At 38.7% G+C, this 22,022-nt stretch overlaps 1 long non-coding RNA gene across 5 annotated transcripts in view; it reads right to left on the reverse strand.

The window, feature by feature from the left end:
- The window catches only part of LOC137636847 (uncharacterized), a 62,107-nt gene extending 53,524 nt beyond the window's left edge, over nt 1-8,583 (reverse strand). For 2 of the 5 annotated variants that reach the window (XR_011043249.1, XR_011043248.1), the window contains exons 1-3: nt 8,504-8,558; nt 8,139-8,261; nt 7,576-7,694 (exon numbers count right to left, since the gene is read on the reverse strand). This is a non-coding gene — a long non-coding RNA (uncharacterized lncRNA). Of the gene's footprint in view, nt 1-7,567; nt 7,695-8,138; nt 8,262-8,503 lie in introns of all 5 variants that reach the window. The other 3 variants (XR_011043251.1, XR_011043252.1, XR_011043250.1) reach the window with 3 other exon arrangements.
- Between the last annotated feature and the right edge of the window lie 13,439 nt (nt 8,584-22,022).

Genomic DNA, 22,022 nt, shown 5'->3' on the forward strand with positions numbered 1-22,022 from the left:
GACTTTCAACCTCTTTAACTACTTTCATTTGTTTCTTTATCTTAGAAGTAGAGATATAATTTTCATCTGTGTGGTTTGGCAAGTTTTTCTTCAGAACCATTGAAAAAGGTTGCCCTGGTCTTACAGTGAACCCTCGTTTATCGCGGTAGATAGGTTCCAGACGCGGGCGCGATAGGTGAAAATCCGCGAAGTAGTGACAGCATATTTACCTATTTATTTAACATGTATATTCGGACTTTTAAAACCTTCCCTTGTACGTAGTACTGTTAACAAACCACCCTTTAATGTACAGAACACTTAATGCATGTACTACAGCACCCTAAACTAAAACAGGCACAAATATTAAAGGCGATTTTATATCATGTGTTTCCTAAACACCTAAAAAGCACGATAAAAAATGGCAACCAATGTTTTGTTTACGTTCATCTCTGATCATAATGAAGAAACAAACTCATTTAGTGTACACATATATGTACGTATAGGTTAGTTTTTGCATCGATTATATTGATTATACAGTACTGTATGTTGATTTTTTTATCACCAATGTTTTAGTTTACGTATTTTTCTTAGGACTTCCAAATGAAATCTTTTTCTTTATGACGCCGCCTGAAACGACGGCGTGTACGCTCAGTAAACAACCACGCTCAGAACAAACAAGGCATTTAACGCGCATGATGATAGTGATAAATAATGATACAGTACATACAGTATTTACAGTAAAAGCATTTACAAAATATGTTACCTTACAAATATAAATTATACAGTACTTGTACGTAGCAAAGCAGGAAAACAATTTGAGAGAGAGAGAGAGAGAGAGAGAGAGAGAGAGAGAGAGAGAGAGAGAGAGAGAGAGAGAGAGAGAGAGAGAGAGATTGTTTTACGTACGTAAATGTAAATTTTAAACAAAAAAAATATGATAGGTTACAACATGTAGACTTTTAAAACCTTCCCTTTAACTTAATGCATACAGTACGTACATTACTAAACTATAAAACAGGTTAAAGTAAAAAATAAAGATTGTTACTGTACTCACCACGAAAGAAGTTCAAGAAAAACTTGAATGACGATGGCGATGAATTTGCTGCACAGTAGAAATGATGATGATGAAGCTGATGATGTGTTCTACTGTGCAGTCAATGATAGTATTTTACGTCTCTTCAGACGGAGGTGTCTTTTCCTGGGACACCTCTTCAACTTCTTCAATTTCTTCCGAAGGCGTACTAGCAGGAGGAACTGGCTCTTTTTTGCGAGGCTGAAAAAACATTGTGATCGGAAGTTGTTGCCGCTGCTTCTTTTTTCGATCCAAGAGCATCCTGTAGGGAGTCGTGATGTCATCAACCTTGTTGCAGAATTGCATCGAGCGAACCATATCCTCGTCCCACTCTTGCAACATTTCTTTCGCCTCCTTCATATGGTTGCAGAACTTGGCAAGCCGTTCTAATGTTAAGCCCGTTTCTTCGACATTTTCTTGGGTCTCTTCCTGGGTACCCTCACTCTCTTCCTCACTTGCCGATTTCGTCAGGTCTTCGAGGTCTGCGTCAGTTAGGGGCTGGGAATGGCAGTCCAACAACTCGTCGACGTCTTCAGTCGTCATGTCGCCAAACCCGTCACCCCCAATTATGGCAGCCAACTGCACAGATTTCCGTATTGCAGAGTGTTGGATTTCCGACGGAGTAAATCCCTTGTCGTCGTAAACAATATCGGGCCACAGCTTCTTCCAGCTCGCATTTACGGTTGCAGGTTTCATCTCTTGAAGTGCCTTTTGAATATTCTGCAGGCACGTGGCTATGGTGTACTGCCGCCAGTACGCCTTCAAGTTGAAGTCTTCATCCTCGTCATCTTGGGCAGCATCCACACACGCAACGAGGTCCGCCAAGGTATTCTTCGTGTAGAGGGCCTTGAACGCCCTGATAACCCCCTGGTCCATTGGTTGAATTAATGACGTGGTGTTGGGTGGCAGGAACTCAACCTGAACGCCCTCACGCGACAGGTCAGTTGCGTGTCCACCAGCGTTATCCATAAGGAGAAGGATCTTGAATGGCAAGCCCTTCTCTAAGAGATATTCATGGACTTGCGGGATGAAACACTGGTGGAACCAGTTGGAGGTCAGCATCTTCGTAATCCATGCTTTTTGATTATGCATCCAGTACACGGGAAGGAGATTCTTATTTTTATTTTTCAAAGCGCGAGGATTTTTCGACTTATAAATAAGCCCCGGCTTTAACAAAAATCCAGCAGCATTGCCACACATCACGAGGGTAACGCGATCCTTGAATGCCTTAAAGCCAGAGGCTTTGGCTTCCTCTTTGAACAGGAAAGTTCGCGACGGCATTCTCTTCCAAAACAAGCCGGTTTCATCCATATTAAAGACTTGTTCCGGCTTGTATCCACCTTCAGCGATAATGTTCTTGAAAGTCTGGTTCACGTAAGTTTCAGCAGCGGCAGTGTCAGCGGAAGCAGACTCCCCATGCAGGGAAACGCTTTTCAGGGCGAAGCGTTTCTGAAACTTCGCGAACCATCCTTTGCTTGCGGAAAAACGTTTCTGAGGCTGGGAATCAGTGGATGTCCCTGGTTGAGGATCATCTGCATCATCATCATCTTCAGCATGGTTGCCGTCGTCCTCTTTAGGTTCCTTTGCAGCAAAATTCTCATATAAGCTCAAAGCCTTTGTTTGGATGGTGTTCGTATCCAACGCTATGTTCTTCTTCCGGCAGTCGGCAATCCACACAGCTAAAGCACCTTCCATGCGTACGATCGTTTTATTACGCGTTGTAACGACTCGCTTCGCTGATCTGCTAAAGGTGATTGCAGCAGTCTTTCTAATGTTCGCCTCGTCCTTCTTGATGTAGCGAACGGTGGATTCGTTGATGCCAAAATGGCGGCCGGCGGGCCGCGTAACTTCTACCATCTTTTAACATGTCGAGAAGCGTAACCTTCTCAGCTATCGTCATCATTCTTCGGTGGCGTTTAGGCTCACTACCAGCCTTACTAGAAGCAGAACACTTGGGAGGCATTGTAACAGAAAGTTCAACAAAAAGTTCAACTTAAAACAGTCGCACACAGCACAGATTAAACTTCACAAAGTTAAGAACGTCTACTCAGCAATACGCGGAAAGAGAAAGTGAACGATGCAGCCCCGCGAGAACTTTGATGCTGCGGGTAGAAGATGCGGGCAAAACACCAATCACAGGCTAGATAACAAAACTTGAGTTTTGATTCGTCATCTATCAGCGCTTGAACCAATCACAACCCGTCTTAGTACTATGGCGCGTTGGTTACTCATAGAAGATGCCCCCGCGCATACTGAACGTACGTAGATTAAGTACAATACAGTACCGTAATAATAATAAATAATGATAATAATACTGTACAGTAATAATAATAATAATAATGATTAATAATAATAACAATAATAATTTTATTAACAACAACAACAATAATAATAATAATAACAATAATAATAAAAATTTACGTACGTACGCTATTTTACGCCTCTCTCTCTCTCTCTCTCTCTCTCGTACGCTTACAGTATTCGAAATGTGATTTTTGCAACAAAGAATATTATTGGATGCAGTACTGTACTACGTACGTATACATACAAAAGATTCATGGAAAAGAAGCACATCCATTACAGTACACACCATTCTAATATGGTATGACTGCATCTGATTTGCGTTTCATGTTCGATTTAATTTTACTACGTACTGAATTATCGTATGATCACATTCTCTTTTCGTGTTTTATTTCTTTCTGTGCTGAATTATATATCATATGTAATGCAATGAACAATCAGTAAGAGCAGATATTACTAATTACAGTATTAATGGAATTACAGGTAACAAAATATCGTATTTGGTTATCTTCAGATTTCGCGGTATTTTCGAATTTTCCGGAAAATCCGCGATATGTATATATATATGGGTTATGGGAAAACCACGCGAAGTGGTGAATCCGCGATTGTCGAACCGCGAAGTAGCGAGGGTTCACTGTATTTGCTTTTCAAGAGCTCTTTTACGAGCCTCTTTAAAAGTAACCCTTTCCATGGTCCTAATGGCCTGGATTTCTTTTTCAAAAATAAACTTTACACAGCTTTTAGATGTAGCTGGGTGTGCTTCCCCACAATGTATGCAATTAGGGTTTTCGATGCATACTCCATGACTACTTTTTCCACAGTTGGCACAAACAGCTGGCTTATTGTTTAGTTTTTCTTTACATTTCTGGCTTAAATGGCCATACATTTGGCAATGATAACATCGCAATGGTGACGGGATATATGGTTTTACCTTCAAAGATAGCCATCCAGCTTTTATAACATTTGGTAATCGGCATTGATCAAATGTTATAATCAGAGTAGCAAGAGGGATACGTTGTTCTCCAACTCTCTTTCTCATTCTGACTACTTTAACTACTCCTTGACTTTTCAGTTCATCCTCTATTTCTTTCTCCTCTATATCCAACAATTCTGGAGCATATATCACACCTCTACTCTGGTTGAAAGTAGGGTGCAAAACGCATTTTACGCTATGACCATTCAATGTTGTAAGTGTTTTTAACCTTTCACCTTGTAATGGGGACAGTGTCTCTATCAAGAGACTTCCATTTCCCTGGGGTAAAATTTTTGGCTGCCCTCCACATAAAGTAACTATTTCTCTATTAGCTTTAAAAACATTTATACGCTCATTTCTTCCGTTTTCAAATTCCAAGATAAAAATTTTTTCATAATTCACTACTTCATAGTGACCAGGTAATACTTCTACTTTTCTATATCTTTCTGTACTGTCATCATTTTTCACTCTCTCTCTCTTCTTCTCTAGCGTTTTATTATTCACATGACGTGAATAAGGTTCTAACGTTACAATGTTAGAACCCGAGTTGGAGCTGTCTGTACCGAGGTCCATGTTTGTATTTTCCAGGTCGTCAACAGAGGTGTTGGGTTTTTTTGAAAAAGCAAGCCGGGTTATCCACCTCTTATCGGAGGATGTCAGTCCTCCTATCCCATGTGGCCCAACACGAGAAGAGGCTTCAGCGGGGACCAGTCCTCTATTAGAGAGGGGCTGCCTCTCTTAAGGTGGGCGTACACTGGTCAGTGGGGGTAGTTAGCCCCTCCCACCGTCGACGCCAATGCCTGGCGTCACCCATTACCCGCAAATATGGGTGACTTAAGACCGGATCACTGGAGCCCGACTCTTAACAGACTTGGTCTGCACCCAATGGGGTCTGCCAGAGGGTTATGGCGTCTAAATTGGCACAGGTTGAGATGGAATGCAGTCCATCCCACACTCTGCCAAATACAAAGCAGCATCCAAAGTAAAATCGAACATGCCAAAGTCGTCAACAATATCGAGCCCAAAAGGAAGAGATGGGAGAAAAAAAAGAAATAATCAAAAGTAAAAGAGAAATTGCCGACTGATTTAGTTGAATCGACAGCTGGGCACCGAGGTCCAATGGGAAGTAGTTCCCACTGTTCATTAGAGCCCAGCTGCTAATCCCTAAGCCCCCCATCCTCATCAAGGCTTCAGCATCTGGGGGGGTAATACGGTGGAATACCCAAAAATCAGGTCAAGAGAACGGAGCACTGGGCACCAACCCTTGACTTTATACTGGACAAGGGGACCCAGCTAATAAGGTAACTGCATATTATTATTCGGAGGTAAGCCGATTTCAGGTTATGTAAGTACTAAATACTTATTGAGGAAACAAAAAAAAAACAATGATACTAAGAAAAAAAGAGAAGAAAAAACTTAGTTTCTAAGAAAAAGCAGGAGCAACAGCAAGCACTACCGAGTCTGGGGGAAAGGGGCGCGAAAGTGTGTCCAACCGTGCGCCCATCCAAAAAAATCTAGGTGGACAACCATGCCTACAAGCAACCATGGAGCAGGCGAGGCCCGATCACACAGGCTTCCTCATACTCGATGTAAACTCAGGAAAAAGGTTCTTAGTGGATACCGGCTCTACAGTGTAAACGTTCCCACCTTCAAAGAATGACCTAGGCCTCCAATCAGACGAAAGGGCCGCCCTGGTTGCCACGAACGGCAGCCCCATCACCTGTTATGGGACAAGGACACTGAAGATATCCATCATGGGCCGGAAATACAACTGGCCTTTCCTGATCGCAGACGTCAAGGTGCCCCTCCTGGGAGCCGACTTCCTCGCTCACCACGGACTGCTCGTAGACGTGCGTCGCAAACGACTAGTCGACCAGGGGACCTACCAGTCCCACCACCTCTCCAACGGGTCCAATCTTCCCAGGGTGTGCTCAGTCACGCCCCATGAATACGGCTGCCTGCCGCAGGAATTCCCGGAGGTCTTCAAACCCGAGCTCCACCAACTGAAGGGGTTCCCTGCCAAGCATGGGATATTCCACCATTTCTCAACGACAGGCCCGATAACCCACTGCAGGCTCAGAACCCTCCCTCCGCAGAAGCTACAGGACGCCAAACAAGCCTTGAAGACGGAGAGCATGGGAATATGTAAAAAGGGGTTCAGCCTGTAGGCCTCTCCACTGCACATGGAGGCCCTGCGGTGATTATAGACTCCTAAATCTGGCCACGACACCTGACCACTACTCGTTGCCAAACATGCAGGATCTCACCGGGACCCTTCACGGGGCCACTATTTTCTCCAAGATAGATCTCTTAAAAGTCTTATTTTCAGGTCCCCATTCAGCCCGATGACATCCCAAAGACAGCCATCATTAACCCCTTCGGGTCCTACGTCTTTTCCTACTCGACGTTCAACCTGAGAAACGATGGATAGCACAGGTCAATGTACTCTGCCCGTCTCAGGAATAAAGCATCACTCGGCTATGGTCTGTCTCTCGTACCTCACAACCTTCTTTGCACAGGGAACCCGTGAGAACCAATGAAGGCAGCTCAAAACAAATGGGCATTTTATTAAGCATTAGGCCAGTTACTTTTAACCGCAAACCGGTTAAAAAGGTTGGCAAGAGAGAAAGACTACGTATTTACCGAGCTGAAATAGAAAGTGAATGTTAGTCACTAGTGCTGGTGTGAGCACTACCTAGAGGCGGGTTGTTACACCGTGAAAAAAAGCTTTATCGGCTGGTTTTAGCTTTGCCGTAATACTCCTCCGTAGTAAAGAGCGGACGGTTTGTATTTTGCACAGGAGCAAAACCAGTTTCAGGAGTTAAGCTGTACAGAACCTAATAAAACCCACCTAACCTAACCTAGTAGTTCCCAGGTCACAACCCCTAGCCGGGAGCAAGTCCCCGGATTCCCTTCCCAGGTAACACCCGTTAGTCGGATTAATTTGATTTAAGTATAGATTTCTTATATAAAATTTACCAAAAGTTTTTATTACAACATACAAGTGTTAATGATATATGGAATCCATATGTTATTATATTTAATCAAATAACTTTAATAATAAATGCACTATAGTATAAACTTTGTGGGTCAGTCCTCCAAACTACGCTGGGTCAGTTTTACCCGAGATTATGGGTCAATCCTCTGCCTAGGTCAGTCCTCCGATTACCATAAAATATGGACGCCTACTAAACTAAACTTCTCCCCCATAACCTAACCTAACATACAAGCTATGTCCTTACCTACTTACCTAACTGGGGGGCTGACGGCCCCCTGCGACCCCCTTACACTGCTGTATACTTAAGTCTTCATTATACAGGTGGCGGATATTATACATACACCCCAGCACAAATGATGAAACTCCTTCATCTGAAAGAAAAATATACACGATCAGTTCAAGATAAAATCTTCCAGCTGAAACAAAGATGATAAAAGAATTAAAGCTTTTTTTCTTTTTGACAAAAAATTTGTAAATTTTTGCATTCTATTAAGTAGAATAAAAGAACGATATATTGACAAAAACATCAAATTTTAAACTGTTATTATCTATACCTTTTTTTATAATACTGGAAATCATATAGAGAATTAACAGCCCTGTACATGCTATTTGAATTAACAGTACAGTCATTGTTAACAGACGCCTTTTATTTCTGTATATTGATATTCACCTTTTTCATTTATAAATTATTCCGATTTTAATCTTTAAGTGTAAATAAATTATATAAATATGACTAGAATATTGTTCCATATGATTAAAAACAATAAAAATAATCAAAATATCATTAAAAGAAGTAAAATAATGATATAATATACTTGGCCAATCCTAGGGTACACATGACTTTACAGACATCCTTCAGGACAAGTTGCCTCAATATGGCCAGGGTTGTCTTTGGCCAATAGTCCTGGATCCATCCTCCCACGGGCTAGAATATTGTCCTAAATGATGAAAAAACAATAAACACAACTAAATTAACAAACAAAACACGTAAAAACACTGCCCTAAAACACAGACAATCCTAGGGTACATATGACCGAAGAAACATACTTCTTTACCAGCAATCTAAGCCTAAAAAAAGATTTTTTTAAGCCTAATATATAATGTTGGGGGTAATTCATTTAATTATTAAGACATTAGTATTCTATTATATCATATTAATACAAAATTATTCCAAATTTACCTTTAATTTCATATATATAACTCGAATCACTTATCTGAGTCTTGGCTCTTCGTTCCTTCAAATGTTTGTTTACATTTGTCTCGGGATCCAATACCGGAAAGAAAAGTTAAAAAGGTTCCAGTTTTTAAATTTATTTTTCATTTTTAAATACTTATCTATGCTATATGAGAGTTTTAATACTTGTTTAAAGAATTATATATAAATTTTAGTTGTATTTTTATTTTTTTTATGTCTCACTATGTGAAAATACAGTAAGGAATAGGAAATGTTAATACAGATGCTGGCATTTCTTGGGTAATTTTGTGATGAAGTTTCCAGTATATTATAATAACTTAATTCATCATGATATGATAAAATTATTTATTTTAATACGACATATACTATATTTTATAATAAATATTACTTTATTTTAATATTTTATTAAATGTATGCTACATTATATTACTCACATATGAAAGACATTACAATTTCTCATTTCCGGCTGGCATAATTTCATGGTGTAGGTTTGTTCAATCTCCATTCATATGGTAAAATATAAATTCAACCAAAATAATTATTATTTTTATTAAATGTCCATAATATTATGTATAAATGACCAATAAAAAATTAAAATCAATGTACATTGGGAAACAATGTTGATACGTATATACATAATCATATAAAAACATATTCGTAGTATAGGGCGAGTTCTGGACGAACCATAGTTTTTTTTCTTTTAATTCATAAAAAAAATTTTTTTAGTGAAATAACCTAAATTTGAAGTGATCATTATGAAGTACAATAATTGAGCCACCTTCTCTCCGAAACACAATTTTTTCATCACAATATAAGATGGTGAAATGAAGCTTCAAAAAGAAAGGAGGCCTCAAACAAAATATTTGTTAAAAAATAAAAATAATAGATAAATTTGTAATTAGCCACCAGTTAACATTAAAATAGACCTCAATGTTGATTTAAATCATTTGCAACATAAATAGATAACTATGTTTAAATAAAGAAAGCGATATAATTTTCATCTTGCTCATATACACAAAAAATTGAGAAAAAATATGGTGTTACATTATCTGCTTTGCCTTAAAATGCTTGCAAGGCTTAAAACAAACAAAAAATAAGTACTTTATAAAGTTTCCAGGATGATAGAACTAATTTTGGCTATTATGAAATAAATGAAATTGTTTTTCACACTTTAATTGATTGATTGATTGATAGATAGAAAGTTTTCTGGCATCCTGACATCTAAGGTCATTGACGCCGATACCATTTACTGTATATGAAAATAAAAAGAGAATTCGATTAAAACCATAAAAATTAAGAAGTCATTACAATAGTTAAATAGTTTTCAGAAGACCTGCTTCTGAAATAAATCTAAAAATTCCGCTCGCATAGTAAGACACATCATGTCCAAGAATCTTGGCAAGGATAAACCTGCCATCCTCACCTCGAGCCTCTAACAGATATCTATTTCTTAAGTTAGTAAAATTAGGGCATTCGGTCAACAAATGCCTCACTGTTAAAGGTACTAAGCAGTCCTCGCAATACGGTTGGTGTTGGCCTCTCAGCATAAACTCGTGTGTCAACCGTGTGTGACCAATACGGAGACGACAAAGAGTCGTCTCCCATTTTCGGGGAATCATGTTATACCTCCAAGGTGATATGATATTTGTTACTTCCCTCATTTTATTGCCATCTTGACTGTCCCAGTGCTGTTGCCATTTATCACAAACCAATTTCTTGATGTAAGGTAGGGAATCGTTACATGGAATGGGATACCTCCTTGGTAGCAACTCGGATGCCGCATTCTTCGCCAGTAAATCTGCCTTCTCATTCCCAGACACACCTACATGTGCTGGAACCCAACAGAATCGAACAGTTATACCTTTCCGTCCAATAATAAAAAGCCATTCTAAAATCTTTAAAACTAGAGGGTTACTAGAATTAAAAACTTCTAAAGCTTGAAGAACACTCCTTGCATCACTAAAAATTGTAAAATTACCCTCCTTTTCCAAAGCTATTTTCTCAATAGCGGTTAATATGCCATACAGTTCGGCAGTAAATATGGAAGCTGTTAGAGGAAGTGCACCTCTGCAATTAAAACCATTACTATGTACTCCAAATCCAACGCCAGCATCAGATTTGGAGCCATCAGTATATATAAAAGTCGATCCTCTATGTTCTTCAACATGTTCCATAAAAAGAGACCTGGATTCTAAGTCAGTCAAATTCTTCTTAACTCCAATAAAGTATCTACAAAAAGATATGTCAGGTAATTTCCATGGAGGCGTTGATGATACCTTGATTGATTGATTGAAAGTTTTCTGGCATCCTGACATCTAAGGTCATTGACGCCGATACCATTTACTGTATATGAAAATAAAAAGTGAATTAGATTAAAACCATAAAAATTAAGAAGTCATTACAATAGTTAAATAGTTTTCAGAAGACCTGCTTCTAAAATAAATCTAAAAATTCCGCTCGCATAGTAAGATACATCATGTCCAAGAATCTTGGCAAGGATAAACCTGCCATCCTCACCTCGAGCCTCTAACAGATATCTATTTCTTAAGTTAGTAAAATTAGGGCATTCGGTCAACAAATGCCTCACTGTTAAAGGTACTAAGCAGTCCTCGCAATACGGTTGGTGTTGGCCTCTCAGCATAAACTCGTGTGTCAACCGTGTGTGACCAATACGGAGACGACAAAGAGTCGTCTCCCATTTTCGGGGAATCATGTTATACCTCCAAGGTGATATGATATTTGTTACTTCCCTCATTTTATTGCCATCTTGACTATCCCAGTGCTGTTGCCATTTATCACAAACCAATTTCTTGATGTAAGGTAGGGAATCGTTACATGGAATGGGATACCTCCTTGGTAGCAACTCGGATGCCGCATTCTTCGCCAGTAAATCTGCCTTCTCATTCCCAGACACACCTACATGTGCTGGAACCCAACAGAATCGAACAGTTATACCTTTCCGTCCAATAATAAAAAGCCATTCTAAAATCTTTAAAACTAGAGGGTTACTAGAATTAAAAACTTCTAAAGCTTGAAGAACACTCCTTGCATCACTAAAAATTGTAAAATTACCCTCCTTTTCCAAAGCTATTTTCTCAATAGCGGTTAATATGCCATACAGTTCGGCAGTAAATATGGAAGCTGTTAGAGGAAGTGCACCTCTGCAATTAAAACCATTACTATGTACTCCAAATCCAACGCCAGCATCAGATTTGGAGCCATCAGTATATATAAAAGTCGATCCTCTATGTTCTTCAACATGTTCCATAAAAAGAGACCTGGATTCTAAGTCAGTCAAATTCTTCTTAACTCCAATAAAGTATCTACAAAAAGATATGTCAGGTAATTTCCATGGAGGCGTTGATGATACCTTGATTGATTGATTGAAAGTTTTCTGGCATCCTGACATCTAAGGTCATTGACGCCGATACCATTTACTGTATATGAAAATAAAAAGAGAATTCGATTAAAACCATAAAAATTAAGAAGTCATTACAATAGTTAAATAGTTTTCAGAAGACCTGCTTCTGAAATAAATCTAAAAATTCCGCTCGCATAGTAAGATACATCATGTCCAAGAATCTTGGCAAGGATAAACCTGCCATCCTCACCTCGAGCCTCAAACAGATATCTATTTCTTAAGTTAGTAAAATTAGGGCATTCGGTCAACAAATGCCTCACTGTTAAAGGTACTAAGCAGTCCTCGCAATACGGTTGGTGTTGGCCTCTCAGCAGAAACTCGTGTGTCAACCGTGTGTGACCAATACGGAGACGACAAAGAGTCGTCTCCCATTTTCGGGAAATCATGTTATACCTCCAAGGTGATATGATATTTGTTACTTCCCTCATTTTATTGCCATCTTGACTGTCCCAGTGCTGTTGCCATTTATCACAAACCAATTTCTTGATGTAAGGTAGGGAATCGTTACATGGAATGGGATACCTCCTTGGTAGCAACTCGGATGCCGCATTCTTCGCCAGTAAATCTGCCTTCTCATTCCCAGACACACCTACATGTGCTGGAACCCAACAGAATCGAACAGTTATACCTTTCCGTCCAATAATAAAAAGCCATTCTAAAATCTTTAAAACTAGAGGGTTACTAGAATTAAAAACTTCTAAAGCTTGAAGAACACTCCTTGCATCACTAAAAATTGTAAAATTACCCTCCTTTTCCAAAGCTATTTTCTCAATAGCGGTTAATATGCCATACAGTTCGGCAGTAAATATTGAAGCTGTTAGAGGAAGTGCACCTCTACAATTAAAATCATTACTATGTACTCCAAATCCAACGCCAGCATCAGATTTGGAGCCATCAGTATATATAAAAGTCGATCCCCTATGTTCTTCGACATGTTCCATAAAAAGAGACCTGGATTCTAAGTCAGTCATATTCTTCTTAACTCCAATAAAGTATTTACAAAAAGATATGTCAGGTAATTTCCATGGAGGCGTTGATGATACCTTGAATGGAAGCACCTTATTTCTAATTATATCCAGATTGTTTAATAATTGGTTAACCCGAAACCCAAAAGGTTGAGGAGATTTTGGGTGCAACTCATAGTAGGTTGAGTGCGTTACAAGGCTTGCAGTCTGAAAGGCTGAAGAATTAGGGAGTCTTTGCAATCTAAACCAATACCGAATAATAGAGGACATCCGGTAAAGGTCCAGAGGCAACTCCCCAGCATCAACAAGGAGACTTGTGATAGGGGAGGTTCTAAAGGCTCCTGTGGACAATCTAATGCTAGCATGATGTATTGAATCTAGTATTTTTAACCGGCTTGGGGTGGCTGAGGAATATACCTCACAACCATAACTAATTTTGGAAAATATCAAGGCCTTGTATAATTTTAAAATTGTATAGCGGGCTGCCCCCCATGATGTATGGGCCAAGACTTTTAAAAGATTCATAGCTTCAACACATTTAGCTTTTAATGCTTTTAAGTGAGAAACCCATGCAAGCCTACAATCAAATATCAACCCTAAAAATTTTGCTTCACTTGCACATGGGATCCGTTGACCTTTGATGTATATATCCGGGTCTGGATGTACTCCCCGTATACGACAGAAATGGACAATTGTAGTTTTACTTGTTGAGAACTTAAATCCATTCATATCGGCCCAATGGATAATTTTATCAATAGAGAGTTGGATTTTTCTCTCGACCATTGCCATTCTGGCCCCAGCAAATGATATGGAGAGATCATCCACAAATAATGTTGCGAGAACATCCCGGGGAATGACTGAGGATATCCCATTAATTGCTAGTGCAAAAAGGGTTACACTCAGCACACTCCCCTGAGGAACTCCTTCTTCCTGGCATTTACTCTGTGATAGAGCTTCCCCAACTCTCACTTGGAAAACTCTATGTGAAAGAAATGACTGGATGAACAGTGGTAGCTCACCCCTCAATCCGCACTCATGGATTCTTTTAAGTATACCGTATCTCCATGTGGTATCATATGCCTTTTCAAGATAAAAAAAAACTGTCACATGGTGCTGTTTGGAAGCAAAGGCTTCACAAATGGAGGACTCAAGTTGTATCAGCACATCGTTCGTTGAGTGCATTTTCCTGAATCCACATTGAATGGGTGATAAAATATTCTTCTTTTCAAGGTACCAAATCAGTCTTGCATTGACCATCTTCTCCATGATTTTACATAAACAAGATGTCAATGCAATAGGTCGGTAGTTTGCTGCTAAAAACTTGTCCTTACCGGGTTTTAAAAAGGCTAAAATAATGGCTAGTTCCCAAACACTTGGATAACTATGATCATGCCATATTCTATTAAAAATGCTTAAAATAAATAACTTTGTATTAAAAGGTATATGTTTAATCATTGCATATGGAATTCCATCGGGTCCAGGGGCTGTATCGTTACAAGTAGCAAGAGCAGAATCAAATTCTCTTTCAGTAAAAGGAGAATTGTATGACTCTTTCTTTCCTGTTGCGAAGTTTAAAACTTTCTTTTCTTCATTGCTCCTATACTGGTGACCAGGAGCTGCTTCACACTTGCACGATACATTTGAGAAATGGTCAGCCAGGGCATTGCTAACTTCGGTTGCTCCAGTCATATACTGTCCATTTATCTTTAACACTGGTGGTGGGTTTGGGGTGAATTTGCCTGCTATCTTTTTGACTTTCCTCCACACAGATGATGTTGGTGTTCTACTGTTAATGGAGGAAACAAAGGACATCCAAGACTGGCGCCTAGCTTCTTTCATGGCACGGCGGAACTGTGCTCTACATTTCTTGTATATGACTAAATTCTCCTCATTACGGCGCATGCACAATCGAGTTAAAGACTTTCTTGTGGCTCTATGCAGGGCAGTTAGTTCTGATGACCACCAGGGGACTGGTCGTCGTCTGAATATCCCAGTTGTTTTGGGAATGGAATTCACTCCTGCTGTGTGAAGAGTTCCATTAAGTAAGTCTATGGCATCATCAACACTTTCAAACTGTTCTGCATTTCCTTCAATTTCACTTAACTCCCGAAATCTATTCCAGTCCGCCTTATCAAGATTCCATCGAGGTGATCTTTGTAAAGGTGGACCATTGTTGGTGTTTATAATGATTGGTGCATGATCACTAGTATGCCAATCATCTAATATTCTCCAATTAAAATCGAGAAGACAGTTAGAGCTTGCGACTGATAGGTCAATGCAGGACAAGGTACCCGTCTGTACATGAAAATGTGTGGGCTCTCCTGTATTGAGGAGTCCGACATCTTCATTCTCCAAAATTGACGATATAATATTACCCCTTGCATTTGCTAAAACATCACCCCATAAAGGATGTCTACTATTAAGGTCTCCTAGTAAGAGAAAGGGTTGTGGGAGTTGTTTAATCACCTCTACTATATCATCATATGAGATGTTATCATTTGGAGGCAAGTAAAGAGAACAGATTGTGTATTTTCTCCCTATATCAATCTGTACAGCCACTGCCTGCAGAGGGGTAATGATAGACAAAGATATTTGGGGAACATCTCGACGAACGTATATAAGACTTCCCCCATGGCTCCCTGCTCGTTGATCATATGGTGTCCTATAGCTAACATACTCTCGAGGACAAGGAGTATTAGCATCGAGCTTGCTTTCTTGTAGACATACTGTTATAGGGGAGTGCTCACGTATGAGGAGCTTAAGTTGTTCATATTTCGCCCTTAAACCCTGGCAATTCCATTGCAGAATGGAGGAAAAAACTATGTTTTATTTTTTGGAAGACACCTTAGATGAAGTCTTCCCATTGGCAATATTTGATCTAACAATATTTCCCGGAGGTAACTCTAGAGAGGATCTTGATATAGTGGGTTTTGTGTTTCTCTTTTTCTTTATGTCCTTTTGATCTAATTGTTGAGGAGGATGGTGGACCTCAACTTGAATTTCTGATTGGTTCAATTTACCTTCTAGTTGTTCAGAAACATCAGCAGACAAGATATCATATTTATTGGAAGTCGTGACTTTAATGTTTCTTATGGTAGGAGGAGAGAGGGAGGGAGGTCTCTCTCTTTTCCGATTAAAAGGTTGTGATCTGTCAGGTTTTTGCACCTTCCCCACTACGGGTTCACCAGGTAAATTGGTTTCGAGTGCAACCTCCATCAGATCAGGCAAGGACACGGCCTGTGAGAGGTTTGTACTATTGTTTAAAATCGGAGTAGTTGGCTTTTGAATAATTTTCAGATCTTTAAGTGTCCGTTTTGATTTTTCCACAATTTCTGGATATAGATTTTCGATGGGACTTTCAACCTCTTTAACTACTTTCATTTGTTTCTTTATCTTAGAAGTAGAGATATAATTTTCGTCTGTGTGGTTTGGCAAGTTTTTCTTCAGAACCATTGAAAAAGGTTGCCCTGGTCTTATTTGCTTTTCAAGAGCTCTTTTACGAGCCTCTTTAAAAGTAACCCTTTCCATGGTCCTAATGGCCTGGATTTCTTTTTCAAAAATAAACTTTACACAGCTTTTAGATGTAGCTGGGTGTGCTTCCCCACAATGTATGCAATTAGGGTTTTCTATGCATACTCCATGACTACATTTTCCACAGTTGGCACAAATAGCTGGCTTATTGTTTAGTTTTTCTTTACATTTCTGGCTTAAATGGCCATACATTTGGCAATGATAACATCGCAATGGTGACGGGATATATGGTTTTACCTTCAAAGATAGCCATCCAGCTTTTATAACATTTGGTAATCGGCATTGATCAAATGTTATAATCAGAGTAGCAAGAGGGATACGTTGTTCTCCAACTCTCTTTCTCATTCTGACTACTTTAACTACTCCTTGATCTTTCAGTTCATCCTCTATTTCTTTCTCCTCTATATCCAACAATTCTGGAGCATATATCACACCTCTACTCTGGTTGAAAGTAGGGTGCGAAACGCATTTTACGCTATGACCATTCAATGTTGTAAGTGTGTTTAACCTTTCACCTTGTAATGGGGACAGTGTCTCTATCAAGAGACTTCCATTTCCCTGGGGTAAAATTTTTGGCTGCCCTCCACATAAAGTAACTATTTCCCTATTAGCTTTAAAAACATTTATACGCTCATTTCTTCCGTTTTCAAATTCCAAGATAAAAATTTTTTCATAATTCACTACTTCATAGTGACCAGGTAATACTTCTACTTTTCTATATCTTTCTGTACTGTCATCATTTTTCACTCTCTCTCTCTTCTTCTCTAGCGTTTTATTATTCACATGACGTGAATAAGGTTCTAACGTTACAATGTTAGAACCCGAGTTGGAGCTGTCTGTACCGAGGTCCATGTTTGTATTTTCCAGGTCGTCAACAGAGGTGTTGGGTTTTTTTGAAAAAGCAAGCCGGGTTATCCACCTCTTATCGGATTGATTGATTTAGTTTTCAGGACACCACCTCTTATCGGAGGATGTCAGTCCTCCTATCCCATGTGGCCCAACACGAGAAGAGGCTTCAGCGGGGACCAGTCCTCTATTAGAGAGGGGCTGCCTCTCTTAAGGTGGGCGTACACTGGTCAGTGGGGGTAGTTAGCCCCTCCCACCGTCGACTCCAATGCCTGGCGTCAACCATTACCCGCAAATATGGGTGACTTAAAACCGGATCACTGGAGCCCGACTCTTAACAGACTTGGTCTGCACCCAATGGGGTCTGCCAGAGGGTGATGGCGTCTAAATTGGCACAGGTTGAGATGGAATGCAGTCCATCCCACACTCTGCCAAATCCAAAGCAGCATCCAAAGTAAAATCGAACATGCCAAAGTCGTCAACAATATCGAGCCCAAAAGGAAGAGATGGGAGAAAAAAGAAATTATCAAAAGTAAAAGAGAAAGTGCTGACTGATTTAGTTGGATCGACAGCTGGGCACCGAGGTCTAATGGGAAGTAGTTCCCACTGTTCATTAGAGCCCAGCTGCTAATCCCTAAGCCCCCCATCCTCATCAAGGCTTCAGCATCTGGGGGGCCTGGAATCAGGAATGACCATTAAGCCGCGAGATTTAAGGGGATTCAGGCCAGCATAAACGTAAACAATCTGGGGCTATGATTGTTTACTGCCACTGGGAGCGTTTGCCTGAAGATGGATGGGGTGGGTGTGCACCGCCTGACGTACACCTAAAGGTTTAAAGGTTTAAAGGCCGCTCATGAAGGGCAGAGGAAAGGGACAGTGACATTGCCCTATCAAGCAGGACAATGCCCTGGAGACTGACCATATTATATATGATCAGCGCCCAAGCCCCTCTCCACCCAAGCTAGAACAAAGGAGGGCCAGGCAGTGGCTGCTGATGACTCAGCAGATAGACCTATAGGCTCCCCCAAAACCCCCATCCTTAGCTCACAAGGATGGTGAGGATGCAGCGACCAAAGGAACTAACGAGTCTGAGCGGGACTCGAACCCCAGTCTGGCAATCACCAGGCACGAACGCTACCTCCAGGCCACCACAACCACAACCCTACTTACTGTAGGTGTAGCAATTGCGGGGAAAGGAAGAAAGAAACAAACAAACGTCCCTGACTGAGGTTCGAGTCCCGCTCAAAACTCGTTACTTCCTTCGGACGCTGCAACCTTACTCTCCTTGTGAGCTAAGGAAAGGAGTTTGGGGGAGCTTATATGTCTATCTTCTGAGTCATCCATCAGCCAGGCCATCTTTGGTAGTAGCTAGGCTGGAGAGGGACTTGGGAGCTGATCATGTGTATATATGGTCAGTCTCTAGGGCATTGTCCTGCATGATAGGGCAAGGTCAATGTCCCTTGCCTCTGCCATTAATGAGTGGCCTTTAAGGCCTTTAATTTGACACTTGAATAGAGAAAGAGAATGGTTTTTTCACATTTATAGATGAATAAACTCGGGGCTATTTTCATTATTGGAACCCTTGGGCTTATGGCATCCTGCTTTTCCAACTAGAGTTGTAATCGACAAACAATCACCATTAGTGTAGAGTTATGAAGCAAGTCTTTGGTGAAAATCACGATATATATATATATATATATATATATATATATATATATATATATATATATATATATATATATATATATATATATATATATATATAGCTTTTCTGAACCATTGGTCTCTTTCTTCAGAGTTTAAATTTTGGGTTAGAGTTTTCCTGCTTGAGGGTACAACTCAGGCACATTATTTTCTTTCCTTATTTCCTTTCTTCACTGGGCTATTTTCCCTGTTGGAGTCCTTGGGCTTATAACATCTTGCTTTTCCAACTAAGGTCGTAAAGTAGCTAATAATAATAATAATAATAATAATAATAATAATAATAATAATAATAATAATAATAATAATCTGTTTGGATTCCCAACATAGCTTTGGAAAAGTTTGGTCTCTTGAAAATATTTCCTGTCTTGCAAACATTTTATTAAATTCAGAAATAGCCTTTAACCAATTCTTCTTCTTCTTCTTCTTCTTCTTCTTCTTCTTCTTCTTCTTCTTCTTCTTCTTCTTCTTCTTATTATTATTATTATTATCATTATTATTATCATTATTAATATTATTATTATTATTATTATTATTATTATTATTTAGCTCACAGATAAAAAAATCAAAAGACGTAAAATAAAGACAAGTTCGACGAGGAATTTAGCTTACACATAAAAAACTTCAGAGTTGAAAAATTATTAAAATATTATTAATCTTGAAATTATTAATATGATAATTATCAAACTATAGACGCGGGTCTGACAATAAATTTAACTCAGAAAAAGAAACCAAACATAAGACACAAGTTTGACAAGAAATTTAGCTGATAAAAGAAAAAATATAAGACGAAAAATAAGGACACAGGTTCGATAAGAAATATAGCTGATAGAAAAAAAAAGACGAAAAAGAAAGACTAGGGTTTGACAAGAAACAGTTCCCATATAGGAAAAAAAGATAAAAGGCTAAAAATAAAGACAAAGGTTCGACAGGAAATTTAGCTGATAAAAAAAAAAATTAAAGACGAAAAATAAAGACACAGGTTAGAAAAAGAGACAAAAATAAAGACGCTGGTTTGACAAGAAATCTAACTGATTAAAAAAAAAATAAAGATGCAGATCTCACATGACGCAATCATAATCTCCCTGCCTTATCAAACATGATCCACCAGTGTGTGTTCTTAATTCGGAACCGCAAGTCTCCGTCGTAATTTTGCCGGCGACCCGTGTCTACGTAAGGCGCTTTGTTACCGACGGGGGAGGGTGAAGTTCTTGAAGACATTTCAGGATTCAAAATCGGATTACAAGTTTTGACATCCAGCTTTATGTTGGGAAGCATAATGCCTTTCTTGGGTCTTCCTTCATTTTCATTGTCGGTGGACGAAAGTAAGTTTTATTTTGATTTGAAGGTCTTTGTATTGACCCCTGTCTGTTTGTTAGTTTATTTGTTTGTTTTTTGAGCAACTTTACACAAATTCTTCAGTACCGATTTTGACCCAACTTGGTAGTCGTGTTGGGTAATGCCCAAGGATGAATCTGTAACATTATGGAAACAGTATATCAAGGTACAAGTACATTGTAGCACTTTGAAAATAATCGCAATGTTAGGTAAATGATAACTATTTTTAGTTTATTTTTTTGTTTGTGAACAACATTACGCCAAAACTTATAATCCGATTTTGAATCCTGAAATGTCTTCAAGATGAAGACAAAAAAGAAGAGGAAGGTTACTCCATAACTTGTAATACACAAAATCTACCGAACCGATTTTTATCAAACTTGGTAGTCATATTTGGGTATGACCAAGGATGAATCTGTAACATTTTGAATAAAGTATATCAAAGTACAAGTACATAGCAGTAATTTGAAAGTGATAACAATGTTAAGTAAATTGCAAGTATTTTGTAAGTAAAATCTTAGTTGGAAAAGCAGGATGCTATAAGCCCAAGGGCTCCAACAGGTAAATATAGCCAAGTGAGTAAAGGAAATATGGAAAAAGATAAGTTAGTTTGCCCGAGTATACCCTCAAGCAAGAGAACTCTAGCCCAAGACTGTTAATGAGTCCTCTATGCTGTCTAAAACTGCTCTAGATTTTGGTCATGAGGTTCATGAAATTGGTCTTCACTCCCGGGCCTTTTTTGCAGACGTTTTGAAAGCTTAGATAAGGAACATAATCTTAGTATTATCTTTAAATTTATTACAGAATATAATGTTTAATTGAAACGATGAAAACATGTAAGCAAACAAGTACAGCTAACACTAACATACAAGATTTAAAGGTCACAATGCCCTAGAGACTGACCATATATACATATGATCAGCACGAAACTTCCCTATCCACCCAAACTGGGACCAAGGAGGACCAGGCAATACCTGCTGAAGTAGAGACGTGCTTCTTAGATCACAAGGAGGGTGAGGTTGCAGATATTACAAGAAGGTATCGATCTAAAGCGGGTCTAGAACCCTAGTCCAGCATATCGCCAGACATGGTTGTTTCCAATAGGCTACAACTTAATTGAATGACGTCAACAGAATTTATTCTGAAAGATTGATAACTATTGACGTGAATGGCCTTATTAAATAATTATATAATTACATAATTAAAGAATTATATAAATATATCATTATAAAATTATGATTATATAATTATATAATTATATAATTATATAATTATAAAATTATATGAATATATAATTACATAATTATATCATCATATAATTATATAATTATATGACTATGAAATTATATAATTATATAATTATGCAATTATATAATTGTATAATTACATAATCATATACTGTAATTATATAATCATATACAAAAATTATTAGAGTTCTTATTTTATTATCGCACTATGAAATATATCCCAGAAAACCATTTGCTTTTTTTTTTCTGTTTTGTAGGGGGGGGGGATTTAGTTCTTGGTTCGTATTTCACGAGACAAAACCGCAACCACATAAGATGGCAACATTCATGCAAGGGACAATATAAAAGTGACATACAGAAATCTCAGGTTTTATTTTATATTTATGATTTCTAGATTTCCAAGGATATGTACTGTATGTTTATTAGTATAACTAAATAAAAGGATAATTATTTAT

Source organism: Palaemon carinicauda, unplaced genomic scaffold (genome assembly GCF_036898095.1).
Source record: "Palaemon carinicauda isolate YSFRI2023 unplaced genomic scaffold, ASM3689809v2 scaffold409, whole genome shotgun sequence".
Taxonomy (NCBI): Eukaryota; Metazoa; Arthropoda; class Malacostraca; order Decapoda; family Palaemonidae; genus Palaemon; species Palaemon carinicauda.